This window comes from Callospermophilus lateralis, chromosome 10 (assembly GCF_048772815.1).
Source record: "Callospermophilus lateralis isolate mCalLat2 chromosome 10, mCalLat2.hap1, whole genome shotgun sequence".
Taxonomy (NCBI): domain Eukaryota; kingdom Metazoa; phylum Chordata; class Mammalia; order Rodentia; family Sciuridae; genus Callospermophilus; species Callospermophilus lateralis.
Window position 1 is genome coordinate 133,558,364 of NC_135314.1, and position 17,071 is coordinate 133,575,434.

At 49.9% G+C, this 17,071-nt stretch overlaps 1 long non-coding RNA gene across 1 annotated transcript in view; it reads right to left on the reverse strand.

Annotated features, from left to right (window-relative positions):
- The window catches only part of LOC143642211 (uncharacterized), a 42,907-nt gene extending 32,244 nt beyond the window's left edge, over positions 1–10,663 (reverse strand). Inside the window, exons 1-2 of the long non-coding RNA XR_013155616.1 lie at positions 10,530–10,663; positions 2,415–2,617 (exon numbers count right to left, since the gene is read on the reverse strand). This is a non-coding gene — a long non-coding RNA (uncharacterized LOC143642211). The remainder of the gene's footprint in view (positions 1–2,414; positions 2,618–10,529) is intronic.
- Between the last annotated feature and the right edge of the window lie 6,408 nt (positions 10,664–17,071).

Consider the following 17,071-nt stretch of genomic DNA (forward strand, 5'->3'; position numbering starts at 1 on the left):
TGGGATACAGCTTCTCCCCAAGGTGTAGAGAGAAAACTCATGAGTTGGTGGTCAGTTTTCCCTGGAGAATCAAAGACTCATCGACTCAATAAAAGGTTCTAAAAAGACGTCACCTGAGTTTATCAATCACCCATGGTCAGCCAACCTAAGAGCCATATTGAGACTGACTGTGGAGGAACCAATGGGCCTGGAAACCCAGTCCTGTGACTTCAGAGCAAGGTCCACATGAGCCTATGTGAGCCTAGCAAAGGCTTAAATAGCCTTCCAAACCATGGAAATCAGAAACGGAGAGCATTTTGTCCAGAAGGACACAAGTTGGAAATGCTAGAGAGACCCCCAACTCTACTTAACCCTGTGAGTTCTGTGGCTCACAAAGAATAACAAGGCCAGCTATAGCAGTCAGACCAGTGGGCCCCAGAGACTGCCAGTCCAGCACCATCTGAGTTCCTGGGGCCCACTCAGGCCGGTCCCTGCTGGGTCCCAGCACCAGCCCAGTCCCCAGAGCCATCCAAGCTCCCTGGGTCTGTAGAACCCACCAGGTCCAACAGCTGCCCGGTTTCTGATACCCAACAGGTCGCTAGCACTTGCCTGTCCCACCTGGTCCATCACCCACCAGTTTCCCAGGTCCATGGTGAACACCAGATCTAGCATCAGTCCAGCATACAACCAAGCCCCTTGGCCACCCATATTCAATTCCCCTAACATCCAGGGCCCCTACCTAGACCACTGATCTTCTTACTAGGCCTGGAGATTTGCCACCAGCCCATCACCCAGGCTGCCTGGCTACCACTTTGCTGCCTGGCCTGCCCAGCCCTGCTTCATCAGTGGCCAGCAAGGCCCATCGACCAGCCCTGATCCACAAGCTCAGGCCAGCCAGGCCCACTGGACATAGCCAGCTGTGTCACCACCCAGCCACAGCCCCCAGCCCACCCATGCCCATCACCCAAGAAGGGACAATCCCATGCTCACTGATTGTCTTATCCACCATGGTGGAAAGGACTCCTTAATTCATTAACATTTCACCAAGTTTTCTCACCTTTTTTTTTGCTTTTGTTGTTTTGTTTTGATTTTTTATTTTGCTTTTCTTTTTTTGTATATTATTTGTGTACTAAGTGACTCAAGAAGTCCTATACATATACACCCTTGTTTATTTCTCCTCATTTTTAGTTTTTGCCGCAGTCTGGCTGGGCACAAATCACGAGCCACTCACAGCTTTGTAGATTCAAGCAGCAATTCTTTATTCCCGATCTCACACCAGCCGTCTACAAACATGTTCTGGGGAAAGCCACATTCTCTGCCCAAATCCACACTCCACTGGGCTTCTGTCTCCCAAATATATTCTGAATCCTGTGAGAACTCAAGGGGAACTCAGGCAGCAGGATACGCCCTATTCCCAGCAGGAATAACCTTAAACCGGGAACACCCTAAACTCGGATTATCCTAAACCAGGAACACCCTAAACACGGATCCGCCCTGGTCCTTGAGCAAGGTCACCTTCCACTAAGCAACATGGGGGTACGCTGGCAAGGAAATTGTCATACCTACTTGGCTAATGGATCCCAGCATCTCCCCCCTTCTGATTAATTAAACAACAAGTAATGTGGCTTAAGGACCGTTCCAATTCAACATATGGTTCTTACCCGTCATCGGAAAACTGACCTTTAGGCATCAGCCTCCTGTCTTAGGTTGTGTGGAAAGGAACTTGGACAACACCTAAGAGCTGAGATTGGTCTGCAGCTGACAGAGAGCAAAGCATTGGGACCTCTGTGCTACTTCCATAAGGAAATGGCTTCTGCCACACCCAGAAGAGCCTGGAAGAGAACCACAAGCCTCTAGAAGAGATTGTGGCTTGCCTGACATCTTCATTTCTATTTCATGATGTCCTGAGAGCCCTGGTAACAACTGTGTCACACAAAGAACTACACAAAAGTAGGAGTTGTCAGCTGCTACTTTTGCACTCTGATGGAAAAGAAAAAAAACACACAGCAATAACAAAAACAAACATGGACCCAATCATTCCTGCAAAATATTTTTGAAGTAGAGAGTATAACTTTGCCAGAAATTTGGGACAGTTCATGTCTAAGAACTACTTGAATGAACCCCCAACAAATATGAGTCAGGTACACCTCTTCTGTTTGGTACCCAAGCAGCTGACAACTAAATGTCTGCCAAGGCTTACTTACTTGGTTAATCCCTCATCCATGCTTGCCACAAATCCTGCTATTGACTTCCACTGATTTACAATACCATAGAAACAATCAATACCAATGAACGTTGTTTTTCCAACTTTTTTTTCAGAAAAAAAGTAAATTCAGAACAGAAATATGAACAAAACTTAATTATTAGATTAAAAAGTAGACTTTTAAACTTCACTATGCACAAATAGAAGAGAAGTTAATGAAATTCCTACATACCTGTCTCCACCTTCAAGAAAGCTCCTCCCATCTTGCAAATCATCTGCTAGGAAACCTTTGTGGCCACAGTCAGTAATGACCAGGTTCTGTCCATGGGATGTAGTACCACACACTGGATTCGATTCAGGCATTGAACACATAAGTATATATTTTTTAATTTCATCACACCTGTTTTTCCCACCTTTGGACAGTATACAAACCACCTGGAAAGTAAGCAGACATCAATATCTTTAAGACCGAGTAACGATAAGAGAACTGAAAACCATCTCAAGGTGGAGCACTGAGAAACTAGTGTCTATTAAGTGACTATTGGATTCTAAGAAAGCAGACGGTATAGAATCACATTCCATCCCATAACTATGAGGAGAGATGAGCACTGCCACAACCTCACCCAGTGGCCTTCACTGATTACTGTAGGTCCAGCGGACTCAGAAAAGGCCACGGGCAATGGAAGGGGCCCAAGGAGCACCCACTTGGGACAACAGTCCCAGGTGAGGCTCCCTCCAACCTCACTCCTCCAGGTCCCCACTCACTGACATTTTGCCCAGTTCAGAAGCAAGCCCAGAATTCCACCAGTGAGGAGGAGGGACAGTTCTTAATAGCTGAGCATGGAGGAGCATGCAGGGCTGCTTAGTGGGTTAATGGGAAGCTTGAGCTTGAAACCTCACAGCTAACTCTGGCAGGGTGCCCTTCCATCCAGGAAAAGCCAAGACCCATGACAACTGGAACCTCCCAAGAGTGAATGCTGAGTGGATCTCTGGGTCTGTAGGTGTCTGTGTTGGATTGGACTGGTGAAAGGTAGCATATCTTACACTGTAGGAACAGTAGGAGGCCTAGTATTGTCCCCAGAACAGCTAAGCAATGAAGACAGTCAAACAATTGGAGAGCTGGGGTTGTGGCTCAGTTGCAGAGTGCTTGCCTAGCACGTGGGAGGCACTGGGTTCAATTCTCAGCACTGCACAGAAATGAATCAAGGCCTGTGGACAACTAAAAAAATAAAAATTGGAGAATCTTGATAACTAAAGTTCAAAGAAAGCAACCCAAATATGAATAAAACTCGATTTTGTGAGTACACAGCTGGGTTTTTCTGGTTTCCACACAAAGAGAAAGGACTGTGCACAGAGGGTAGCATTCCCTCCCAGCCTGCCCTGCTGAACCCCTCAGCCAGACTCTGGGGGATGCCTTAAATGCATTCTCAGCAGCTGTTCCCTCCACTGTTCCCAGAGAAAGTGCAGGAAGACAAACAGGCCATGATCCCAAAGCTGCCACCACCTGAAAATGCTGCTCAGCCAAGAAACTTGCCCCCCAGCAGTTCCCCTTCTGACTGTCCAGGCCCAGGCAGGACAGCAGACAGAACTCTGACAGCTCAGGGGCGGGGCATGAGCTGAGGGATTCTTGCCATTGCAAGAGCTCCTGGCTGTCAAACTAAGCCCCGCCCACTCTCAGCAGAGCAAGGCTAGATACAAACACTAGCTCACACCTTCAAGGGAGGACAAGGTGTCCTTGCCCGGCCCTAGCAAGCGAGATCCTGGAGATGCCACCAACACTTGCTCACCTGCTGGTGCACCGCCTATCTAATGACATTGCTTTCCCCTTCAGAGGCCCAGGGAGGCTACCCCCTGCTCCAAGCTTGGAGGTATGGGGAGCGCTTATATTGGGGCCATGCCACTTCCCGCCTTTTCCGAGAAGAGCACTCCTGAAGAGGCACCGACCTGTCCCTGTACCGGAGGTGCAGGTACTGCCAGCCAAACACCCGCTCATCACCCTAGTCCGCACGTGCTCCACGCCCCAAGAGCTACCCTCAACCTGCAGCAAGAGCCTTCTCAGCCCTCTGACTGCCCCCACGTCCATTGGAGTACAGCCCATCTATGCTGCCATCCTGGCTGCCTCTGGGCAGGGGCAGGGTCGTTGCACCAGTCTGAGGGGAGAGATCCCTGGCCTTGCCATAGCTGCCACCCCTCAAACCCAGCATCTACAACCCTTCCGAGATGATCCCGAAACGTCACTGGGTCAGGAGGTGGGTGGACCAGCGGGATCTGAATCACATCCCAGTGTCAGCACTCAACAGTCCCCCCAGGACCCACGCACGCACCAGGCACGCAGTTCCCTTGCCTATTTCTCCCGCATCTGGTGCAAGCACGTGCACTTTGCACGTGCATGCAGACTTTGCACATGCACGCGGAATTTGCACGCGCGTGTCCGTTCCTGGCGCAAGCCTGCCTCTTGCCCAGTACTGACGGTTTTCCTCACGTGCTCGCCTGTTCTTCATTCATTCCTTCCTCAGCTGCGCCCGGCAACAGGTCTGACAGCCATTTCGCCTGAAGCTGCGTGAGCAGCCCAAGAAGGCCTTCTGCCATGGACGCTAGACCATCTAGCGCCCACTAGCGACTTCGCTAAGACTGCCATGGAGACGTCCCACAGCAAGTGTTGTCGCTCACCCCTGCCCCCGGCGCTGAGGGGCAGAGACCTGCCAGAAGGGTCCCACAAGAAGCCCGGTCATGGGCCGCGCAGACTTCCCTATACTGGTTGGCCACTAAGGGCTTCCTGGGCTGGTGGCACCACTCGCAGGTCATCTTGCCGCCATCCTGCAACTGCTCCTCAGCGGTTGGGAAAAGTGCCTGCTCGGTGCTTTTCCAGGGTCCTGCGGACCCTTCGATCTTTTCTCGGAGACTTGGATATTGCCTCCTCCCTCCGCATGCCAGGTCTCCTGAAGAGGACGCTGCTGTCAACTGCAGCTTTCATGAATTCCTGCATCCCAGGCCGCAGACTCAGACAGCCGCCTTGTAGGGTGCAGGGGCAGGAAGTGGCTCCTTGCCAGCTTCCAGCACCCCAAGAACCCTGCCCAGGGAGGACTGTGATCACAGCCCCTGGAGACAGTGGCCAAGTGGTGGCTGAGCAAGCAGAGCACCCTGTAGCTAGAGAACATCAGAGGGGGCGCCCTCAGGTCACTGCAAGAGCATCTGCTTTTAGGCCCCTGGGGGCCCATAGCTGTGTGCCTGCCTTTGTGCCCAGGCCTGGGCCTCTGTGCAGAAACCTCTGCACCCAGAGCTCCCAAGACAGAGCTGAGAGCTCCCGGGCCATCTGCATGAGCTCCTGCCGCAAAAGAAACCCCATCAGCAGCTCCTACAGCTCCACGCGAGGTCTCCGAGCCCTGAAGAGGAGGGCTCCAGACCCATCCAACGGGGAGCCGCCCCTGGGATGTTCTTCATCCCCAGGGATTCCCCCAAAGAAGAGTGAGAAGGTGGCAGAAGGCAGGGCGGGACACCCATTGCCCAAGAGGAAGATCTCACCCACGGGAGACACCAGCAGGCCACGGAAACGCAAGTTTCCTCTCCTGCAATGCCGCCGACGGGAACCTCTGAAGCTGCCACCGCCTCTGTTACTGGCCTGTGCAGTGACTGCTGAGGACCTAGACAGGGAGAAGAAGAAAGCTCTGCAGCGCATCAACCGTCTTCTGATGGGTGAGACCCAGGCCATTGGGAACAGCTGTGCCATGGCCCCACAAGCCCATGGGGGGGTCCCCGCTCCACTGGGAGGGGCCAGGCCTCTGGCATCAGTGGGCCTCAGCCAGAGCTTTCCCCATCCCCCCAGCAGCACAACCATGGTGGCCCACACCCCAGTGTGGGTCAGCTCTGCTGTCTCTTCCCAGAGCCATCCTCCCATCACCAATCTTACAGGACCGCTCTCCCCCAGCCTGCCAATTGCTGCTTTGGCCCTTCCTCCCAGGCCCTCTCTCAGCACATTGGCAGGCTTGGCTGCACAGCCAGTGGCCCCCTTTGGGGTCACACCCTTGAACACCACTATGCCTTCACAGCCCCCACATCTGGGGCCTCCCTCCACCTTGGGTAGGAGCTTCCAGTGCTCTCACCAGGACCCAAAGCCCTACTGTACTCACAGGCCCTCACCTGTAGCAAGCTCCAGCTCTCCAGCTCAAAGGGTACAAGGACACATTCCGCAGGGTAAGCAGCCTCTCACCCCTGGAGCCACCGTCCCACCCAGTTCTGGGGTTCCTGGTGGGATGAAGCCTGGAGCCCCTAGCTTTGCCAGCTCTCATCAGCTTGGACAGGTGGGAGCTCCAGGTCCAGGTGCAGCTCCGATGCCACCCTTGACTGTGGGCCCAACAACCTTGGGCAGCCTAAACTACTCAGCCCTTGGGTCTGACAAACACAGAAACTCCACCGTGGGTCCTCGTGGCAGCACCCAGACACATTCAGTGACCTCAAAGGCAGCTGGGAGGAGAGATTTGTCCTTGGGTCAGACATCACACAAGCAAATATCCAGCTCAGAAAGTAGAGAAACCCCCAAAACTAGAGAGCACTGTGGGGCAAGTTCGGGAAATGACACCTACACTGCCCCTAGCCAGAGCACCACCATGGCACCCAGAAAACACACAGACAAGGGTAAAAAAGGGCAAGGAAAGAGTGGAGTTCCCACCCCGAGTGCCATTCCTCAAAGCCTGCCCATCCAGAAACACCAAAGCTCACCTCAAAGGACAAGTACTACAAAGGGTATCTCTAGTTGCCCTTCAGTCCCTGGGACATCAAGGAGATCAGAGAGCCCAGACTTGCTCCCTGAAATGATGTCAGCCTTTGGGGCCTGGTGTAGCTCCTCCCAAAGAGGAGAAACCCCAAGCAACAGGCAGCAAGAAGGAGCAATGTTGGGACAGAACACCTCCAGTGCCCCTAGCCAGAGCACCACCATGGCACCCAGAAAACACACAGACAAGGGTAAAAAAGGGCAAGGAAAGAGTGGAGTTCCTACCCCGAGTGCCATTCCTCAAAGCCTGCCCACCCAGAAACATCAAAGTTTACCTCAGGGGACAAGCACTAACATTGAAAAGGGTATCTCTAGTCTCCCTATGGCCCCTGTGACATCAAGGAGATCAGAGAGCCCAGACTTGCTCCCTGAAATGATGTCAGCCTTTGGGGCCTGGTGTAGCTCCTCCCAAAGAGGAGAAACCCCAAGCAACAGGCAGCAAGAAGGAGCAATGTTGGGACAGAACACCTCCAGTGCCCCTAGCCAGAGCACCACCATGGCACCCAGAAAACACACAGAAAAGGGTAAAAAAGGGCAAGGAAAGAGTGGAGTTCCTACCCCGAGTACCATCCCTCAAAGCCTGCCCACCCAGAAACATCAAAGTTTACCTCAGGGGACAAGCACTAACACTGAAAAGGGTATCTCTTGTCTCCCTATGGCCCCTGTGACATCAAGGAGATCAGAGAGCCCAGACTTGCTCCCTGAAATGATGGCAGCCTTTGGGGCCTGGTGTAGCTCCTCCCCAACAGGAGAATCCCCAAGCAACAGGCAGCAACATGGGGCAAGGTTGGAACGGAAAACCTCCAGTGCCCCTAGCCAGAGTACCACCATGGCACCCAGGGAAAACACAAAAGAGGGTAAAAAGGGGCAAGAAAACAGTAGAATTTCTACCCTGAGTGCCATCCCTCAAAGCCTGCTCACCCAGGAACACCACAACTCACCTCAGGAGACAAGCACTACAAAGGGTGTCTCTAGTTTCTCTTTGGTCCCATTGACATCAAGAGGATCAGGGAGCCAAGACTTGCTCCCTGAACTCATTACAGCTTTTGGAGCCTTGTGTATCTCCTCCCAAAGAGGAGGTACCCCAAGCAACAGGCAGCAACATGGGGCACAGAAGACCTCCAGTGCCCCTAGCCAGAGTACCAGCGTGGCACTGGGGAAACACACAGAAAAGGGAACAAAGGGACAAGGAAACACTCGTGTTCCTACCCTGACTGCCATCCCTCAAAGCCTGCCCACCCAGAAACACCCAAGCTCACCTTGCGGGACAAGCAGTGCAGCCAGTAAGGATAACTCTAGTTACCCTTTGGTCCCAATGACATCGAGAGGATCTGGGAGCCATGACATGCTCCCTGAACTCATTATAGCTTTTGAGGCCTTGTGTATCTCCTCCAAAAGAGGAGGTACCCCAAGCAACAGGCAGCAACATGGGGCACAGTTAGAACAGAACACCTCCAGTGCCCCTAGCCAGAGCACCACCATGGGGACCAAGGGACAGAAAGCAAGGCACACCCCAGGGAAAGCAACCTCTGGTGTGGCCACAGTTACTGCCATCCCCCAAAGCCTGCCCACACAGAAAGGCTTAAGCTCTCCTGGGGGAACCAACACCACATCCTCAAAATCAACCTCTACTTGGACCTCCACCCATAGTCCATCTATGAGCCCTGGGAGCCCAGACTGGCTCCCAGATCTGATCTCTGCTTTTGGAGCCATGGTCATCAGCCCACGTGGAGAAACAAGAAGCGCAAAAAAGCGCTAAGAACACACTTGGGCTTTAACACCTTCAGCCCCCCTACCCAGATAGGATGATGCTAACTTCTCTAAGGACTGACACTGCCTAGATCCCAACAGTCCTCCACTGCCCTCAGCTGGGCCTCAGCTGGCCCTGCCTCCACTCCATGGGGCCACTGGGCATCCTATCACTTCCACCATAGGATGGTGAGTCTGGCATGCTGTAGGCCTTGAAGACTTGTGAGGGCACTCAATTTGGCCAGGGCATCCACCCAGTGAAGCAGGGCCATACCTGCAAAGACAACAGCCCATGGGAGCAATCCCAAGGTCAGCTACTAAAATACAGTATTACAACTTGTTTGTCTTATAAGTAATCACCTTATTATTATAAATTACCTTCAGTTGTTACATTAAAATTTGTACTTGCATAAGGCTTTAAGAGATAATAGTTTTAAAACTTGTAAGGATAATACAATATAAAACGAATAAGAGTAAAAGATTTAATTTTATAATAGTTATAAATTAAGGAATATATTTTTTCATAATTTGAAGCATTTACTTATTTATATATAGTGTTTTTGTTTACTTTAGGAATATAGTAATCTTTATAACAGAAGCCTATCTTCTGAATTTAATTTTAAATAAACTTGAATAATTGTCTAGATTGATATGGGAAATGATATTACCTACTGCCCAGCTCCACATCCTGTCTGTCCCCAGAGTGGGGCTGCAGTTGAACCCTTATGAGGTCATTCAGACCTCACTAAGAAGAATGCATTCTCCATTTTGAAAATATGAAGACAGCACTCAATATTCTTCACAGCTGCTGAAACTAATTCTGACCTCCATGCAGGAATTTCCTTCTTCTAGGACAACACCCACTCCTCAGGACCCTTCTCATACATTCTAGGCAGGAGACTCAATCCTACTTAAGACATAGAAAAGCCAGAGATCAGAAGTGCAACTCATGGATAAGTGGACAGGCCCTCATGAATTTCTCCTAACCACGCACTCACACATTTCTAACCCTCATTCACCACATCTGAAGAGGAAGGACACCACCAGAAGATGATTGTCCTGCTCATCCTGGGAATCCACAGTCCCTGGTTAGCTGACAACCCCTCTACAAATCTCACATGTCTGTTCAGGAGACAAGCCCCAGATGGAACATACCAAGCTTTCATGTGTTCAATTACTGTTCCACTTGACCTTCTCTCTCCCTCCCTCAATCCAGGTCAGATTCCTTTCCACCTGGTTACAGATTGGGCTCTCAGTTTCTGATCTCTACCATCAGGTAGATGGCTGGGACTTCAGAGAGCTCCCTCTGCTGGACACTGACTAACTTGGAAAATTCAGGCAGCGATTCAAAGTACCTGGCAGCAGTTTCCTAACTGGCTCAGATCAGGGGGGAATGCTGCCATGCTCAACCGAAAATGCCTCCTTCCTCCTTCTAACCAGGAGAATCCTGAGATGTTAAAAATCAAGGCTGAGAAGAGAAAATATGTCTCTTCTAGAAAGAGAAGTATTCGACACCACTCCAGACAAAGGCAATGGAGTAGGTAATGGAGCCAGATGGCTACTGGCAGGAGAAGCTGAATGGGTGAGAGATCCACCTCATGTATTGGTACACTACATGACTTTTGTGGGACTCTCCACCGAGTAGATTGGGCTCCCCAAAGATGTGGAATGCAACCATCACTCCAAAGGAGACCATGTGCCTTGGCCTATAGATGCATTCTTGCAAAATAAAGCATCCCCCTTTCTGGCCTATTCAAAATATTTCTTGAGTTGAAGGGATGCTGGCCCCTGATCTAGTGCCCCAACTATAAGTGTAAAGGGAAGACTCACACTTGCTGTACGAGCTGCCACCTGTCACCCACTTCCTTGGTCTTGAAGGGTCTGCATCATCTGTCACATCCACTAGGGGCCCCACTGTCCACACTTTGCCCTTTCTGAGGTGGCCTCTTCTTTTTGATCTTTTGTGCAGTTTGTGAGTCTTGGGCCAATCACCATCACGAACATCTTCCACAGAGAGTGCAGGCCTGGCATCAGAACACCTGGGCCAGGAAGAACAAGAAAAGAAAACTCACTTTTTTTTGAACCTAGGGAAAAATTACTTCAAGGGTGTAACATATTCTTGAGGCATTGGTGTCATTCTGCTTTGACAGAGAAAGAGTGCCCCCTGAGTACATCTTCCCACTTTCTGGAATTGGGATGATAGTAGAGTGTTTTGTGTGTGAACAAAAAACTTAATCGCAGTAGAATACACTAAGATGGTTATTCTGCACCTATTTTATAAATTTCATGAGGGAAAATGAAACGGTCATAACTACTACCAAAACTGGGAGTGGGGGAATGTACTATCCAGGAGCAGCTCTTGGTTGGGTCATCACCTCTAGGATTCCAGCTCTCATTTAGCTTGATTTGGATCACTTCACATTTCTACCAGGACACTTAATTTACTGAGAGCCATGTTGCCTGCCTCAGAAGGCTGACACCTGTGAAGACTTGTGTTGGTGTTCCTTTTTGGGCTTCCTCCGATGTCATCAAACAAATATCTTGTGGCATTTTTTCTATACTAAAGGGTAGGCTAATTGACAAGTCCCCTCTCTCCCAACCCCCCAGAACAAGCAAACAGTGGTTTTATGTGAAATGTGATACCTCTCAGTTTTTGAGAGCTGTTCCATTCTCTTAATGACTGGTTGTCTCAGTTGTTGGCGTTAGTATCAAGATTTCCTAGAAATCTTTATCATTTTCCCCATATTTTTACTGATGCAGTATGGCTCAGCTCCCCTACCCCTACCCCTTGGTCCCTTTTCTCTACTCATCTTTCCCACATTTCTTTTCCTTTTTGTTCTTTATATTTTGCATACCAGAGAAAACGTACATCCAATATTTGTGCATCTAAGTTCTTTGGGGATGTTGATGTGTAGGTTTTTTTCCTTCATGTGTCCTTATCTGGTTTGGGTATGTGTGTGATGCTGGCTTTATAAATTTGGAATGTGTTCCATCCCTTTGTATTTCATGGAGTAATTTGAGGAGTTTTGGCATCACTTCTTCTTCAAAGATTTTTGGTAGACCTCAGCTGGGAGTCCATCCAGCCCTGAGTTTTTCTTTGTTAGAGACAGTAACGAAAAGCCTTCCATCTCATTACAAGTCATTGGTATGTTTGGGTTTTCTTTTGCTCTGGATTCAGTTTTGGTAGATCCTATTTATCTAGAAATGTATTCATTTCTTCTAGGTTTTCCAATGTATTGGAGTACAAGTTTTCAAACTAGTCTCTAATGATCCGCTGGATTTCTGTGATATCTATGATGATTTCACCTTTTTAATCTCTAATTTTATACACTTGGCTTTTCTCTCCTTTTCTCTTGGTTATTTTAGCATGGGGGCTTATCAATCTTGTTTACCCTTTTAAAGAAACAACTGTTTCATTGGTCCTTAGTGTTGTTATGTTTGTTGTCAAGTTCCTTAATATTGGCTCCCATTTGATTTCCCTCCTTCCTTCAGTGTTTGCTCCTCCACCATAGCCTGGCTTTTACACCATTTCCCATGTACACAGTGCATGATGTCGGCTTCCTCAGTAGAGGGCGCTGAAGTGACACTGCAGGAAGCAGAGGCCTCTTTTTGGTTAAGCTACTGCACCATTGCTCTGTGATGCTGGTATGAGTCCATGTGAGGGCAGTGTGGATCAGGCGAGGAGATCCTCAGATCCTGAGGAAGGCTTTGGTCTCCAGGAAAATTTCCCAACACTTTCCAAGCTGAACTTAGGTGATGGTGCCCTCCTAGTGAATGATCCAACTGTAGTGGGAGGCACCTGGCTCTGAGTTCAGAACTTGGTAATTCCTGGCTCTACCCATGCCCACCTGAGTTGTAGCACACCAAACACACTGCCCTTAGCAGGCACATATTCCCAAGGGTCCCCCATCCCTTTCTGTTCAGAGGATGCTGTGAGAGCCATGGCTGCTGCTCCCTCAGGTAAGGAAGGTCCAGGTGGGCTGGGGAGTGGACAGCCGTGGATGTTCCTACCATGTGGTCACCCATGCTCACCAGCTTGTTCCCTAGAGATGAAGACCTGGCATAAGGCAGAAGCTGCTGCAGAGTATTGAAGCTGCTGCTGACCTTGAGGAAGAAGGTAGGTGCAGGACGCACATCTGGGAAGGCACAGCCAACTTGGGTGGGGGGCAATGGTTCCTGGAGGGGTGCTCCCTTGTGACAGGAGCTGCCACATTGTAGGCAGGCTCACCCAGGATGAGCATCTACCTCTGGAGGGCTGAAGGGGTGACCCATATGTTTAGGGTTCTGGGGCTGGAGGTATGGGGTACCTGTGGTGTCTTTAAGCTGTGTGCAGGGGTGGATGCAGTGTGAAGATCCTCCAGGTTGGGGGCATAGCTTGAGGTGTCTGGTTGGGACCCCCTGTTGTGCAGGAACAGTTGTGTGGGTCTCAGTGAGGGGGCCTTAAAGGAGAGACAAGCTTCTGGGGACAGGTAGGCCTGTTTGGGGAGGTCCATGTTGAGTGGGCCTGCCAAAGAGGGCCCAGTGTTCAGCAAAGGAGAGGTTCAGTTTGGGGACAAAAAGACTCCCTCCTGCACCCACACATTTGCAGTCCCCAGAGCCACCACCACCAGGAGACAGAGGCCACTTCTTGGGGGTCTCAGTTCTGTGAACTGCTCCTTTGGCAGGCAGGGAGCCTGCCAAAGGAGAATGACAAACAGACTTCTGCTGCCCTGCTGCCCATTTACTGTCCCTTAGGCCATGGTGGAGATTAGTCCAGTCTCTGGATTTATAGCTAGTCACCTCTGAGGTCCCTGTAGAGGTGCGGAACATGTATACTGGCGGGGCTAAGGATGGCATCTGCAGGTCTGGACTGAGTGTGCATGGGTGCACACATGGCTGTGTGTTTGTGTGTTTGTGTGTGTGTGTGTGTGTGTGTGTGTGTGGTGTGTATATGTGTGGAGTTTGGGCTGCAGCGTGTGAGTATGAGAATGTATGTGCATCTGTCTGCAGATGTCCAAGTGCATTTCCAGACATTGCATGTGAATCGGTGTGAACTGTTTTTGTGAGTCTGTTTTGTGTAATGCATGAGTATATATGAATAAATAAGACTATGATTTGTGTGTGTGTGTGTGTGAGATTTGCCCTTGTCTTGTCACCCCCCACCATTGCTCAGCCTGGCACCCCTTTGCAGCCATGTTTGCATCTTGTGAGCTGTCAGCTCGAGATCTTGCATGGTGTAGACATTTTGGCCCAGCCTGGTCTGTGTGTGTGTGTGTGTGTGTGTGTGTGTGTGTGTGTGTTAAGGGTGGCATCATGTGGTGGACAAACTGAGCACCACTGAGGCTCCCCTCCCCATGCAGATGCAGATTGAGCACTTACTCACATGCTTTCATTGAGAGTACAATCCAGCCTGAGGACAGGTAGATAAATAATAAGTTCCATGGCAGAAATAAAGGTCAGAAAGACAGGGAAAGGGCTCACCAGAGGTGGTGGTCAGCTTGGCCTCGCTGAGGGGATAATGTTTGAGCAGAGCATTGAAGGAAGGGAGGACATACACTTCTTCAGGAAGGGTGTTCCTGGCAGAATTATCAACACCTGCAAGAACTTGAGCTGGGAAGACAGAGTAGCAAGGTGGCCAATGAAACCAGAGCAGAGTGAAGGAGAGTGATGATGAGGTCAGAGAAAGAACAGGGTCCACCTTCCAGAGTCTCGTGGCTGCTGAGGTCTTTGGCCCTTACTCTGGGTAAGATGGGTGCCCTGGGGGAGTTTGGACCAGAGGAGGAACATGGAAGTATCAGGGACCAGTAGTAAGGAAGCACAGTCACTAGGGTGTCAGGCCAAAGAAGAAACTTCGGCCTATTCTTTTCAGAATTTTGCCTCTGGGCTGGGAACCCCAGGCTCAGCCTCTACTTTTCAGCATTCAGAGTAGGGGTTGCAGAATCCTTGTTCATTGAATGGGCACAGAACTTCCAAGAAGGACATTTATGGGTCCCCTGAGTCCTGTAGGATTGACTCAGTTGAGCCTGTGTGTAGGCTAATGGGGGCAGAACTTCTCATGAATAATGCAGTCCCACCCACATGATGTGTTTTGAGGCTGTTTCAGGACTCTGACAGCACAGCTCCTGGGAGCTTTGGATAGTGTTGGGTGTCTGGTAGCCTTGTTCTCCCTGGTTATCTGTAGTGAGAATGGCAAGAGGGGCCTGGCTTTCTTGTTTGCTTGTGTCTCCTGTGCCATGCTGTTGGGTCTCCCTGCAGAAGCCTCATGAGGTGCTGTAGTAGCTTTTGGGAGCATTTTGTCATGGGCTAACAAGTAGGAAAGGGCACTTTTGTCACCCCCATGGGCCTGCAAAATTGCTAAGGCTTCAGGCACCTGATGCAACAGGACATGGCCTGAGTCCTTTTCCCCAGGCCTCTATCCCTAACAACCATGTGATTCCTAAAGAGTCCTGGATCACATCCCCCTGTTCCTGCTTTCTAAGCACAGGAGGTTCTAGAGCTGACCACCACCTCTGGGAGCCCTAGGGTCTAGCCACCAGCTGGCACAACGCTCTGTGACCGGGCCCTCCCTGGAATTTGCCAAGGCTGTACTTAAGATATAATAAAACAACAGCTAATAAGGTTTGCTCCCCTCCAGGAAGCCTAGAATTCAATTAAAGACATCCTGAATAAATAAAGGCATAAAAACAAACAAAACAAAAAATTACCATATGATACCTAGCTGTTCAATAGCCAATCTCATTTAACCACACCCATGCTCTGTGGAGTGAACAACACACCTTCCACTGGTGCATTAGAAAACTGGGACAAGGACATGGCAGGATTCTTGCCTAAGGTCACAGAGATAGTGAGTGGTTTACCCAGGGATCTGGCTGCAAACCGTGCTTTACAATGCTCTGCAGCTGCAACCAACAGCCCATAGGTAGTTGTGACCTATGCTGGGAGTTGAGTTGGAGTTGGCAAAGGGCCAGACTTTGGAATCAGACAGTCCTGGGTTCAAATTGTGGTCCTGCCTGTTTAGTAGCACCTGAACCTCTGGAATGACAGTCTCTTTTCCCTTGTGCAGCAGTGTTGCTGACCTGTTCTCGTGGTGCCATCTGTATGCAGAAAGGACTGCTTCGCTCACTCCAGTGGGAGCAAGATGGACTCAGCTGCAGGGGGTCAGTTTCTGCCTTGTGCTCACAGATGACTTTGCAGATGCTCTCAGAGCATGAGCTTGATCACCTGGATAAGCCCTGGGTAGGGGTGCTGCAGGCCCCAGAGCTGTGCTATATGTTGAATGCAAGGGGTATTTCTTGATGTCCAAAGGGACAAGCTCTTTGGGGGGAGCCTCCTGATCCTGCCATGGAGTTGTCCTGAGCCCTTGGGTGAGGGGTTTCAGAGTTCTAAATTCAGATGGGTCACTGTGATTTTCTTTTAGTGATATGAGAAGATGGAAGATCCATATTTTTATGCTTTTTCTGTGCCTGATGTTTTAGGAGCTCAGATTGAGGGTGTTCTTAGGAATGTGACAGTTGCTGCCATACCGAGGCCACATTGAAAATTCAGATAGCTGAGGCCCTAGGAGTCAGACACTCAGTGACACTTGGGTCTTTGAAAGCATTCCCTGCAGCTATTCTTCAGTCAATTATGCTTAATTAGTAGACTAGAATTATAGAATCTCCAGTTCATCAAACATCAATCCTAAGTGCTTTGCCTTGTCTCATATAATCTACAAGGCTGACTTCCTCTTGTGTAGGTGAAAGTAGCAACTCCTCTTTATTAGTAAGGAAGTTGAAGCTTTGAGGGTTTAAGGACTTGAGCCAAGGCCACACAGCTATGAAGCAGCAAAGTGGTCCACCTTTCAAATTGGATAAACCCTAACAATGTTAGCTAGATCAATAAGTAAGCAAGCATAACTTTACAGGAGAAAGAAAGGCTGACAAGTGGATTGCTTTGGTTCACATGTTTGGGAATTGTGGGCTGAACAGATTCAGGCACAGCTTTATCCAGAGGTTGCAGTGTCATCATCAGGACACTGCCTCTCTCCATCTCCCTGCAATGCCTTCTTTGCCCACCCTGTCTCTGGGGGTGGTGGCATGTTGCCAAGCATCTTTAGAGACACAATCTTCTAGTTTGGCATTGGAGGAAAAGACAGTGTCCTAATGATGATAGTGAAAGTCATGGGCCAGCCTGGGTCACTGCGTCTTTCTGCCCATCATGGTGGGATGGATTGATCTCAGTGGTCAAGCCTGGAGGGGCTGAATCATTGTGTGAGAGAAAGAAAGAGTCACCAAAAATATTCAAGGGTAAATGATGAGACAGGGAGATGAAAGCCAAGCAGGCAAGCCACAGATGTCCCCACTGAAGGGGTGAGAGCAGCTGCATTTAGAACACAGCCCCTTGCCGTAGAGGTG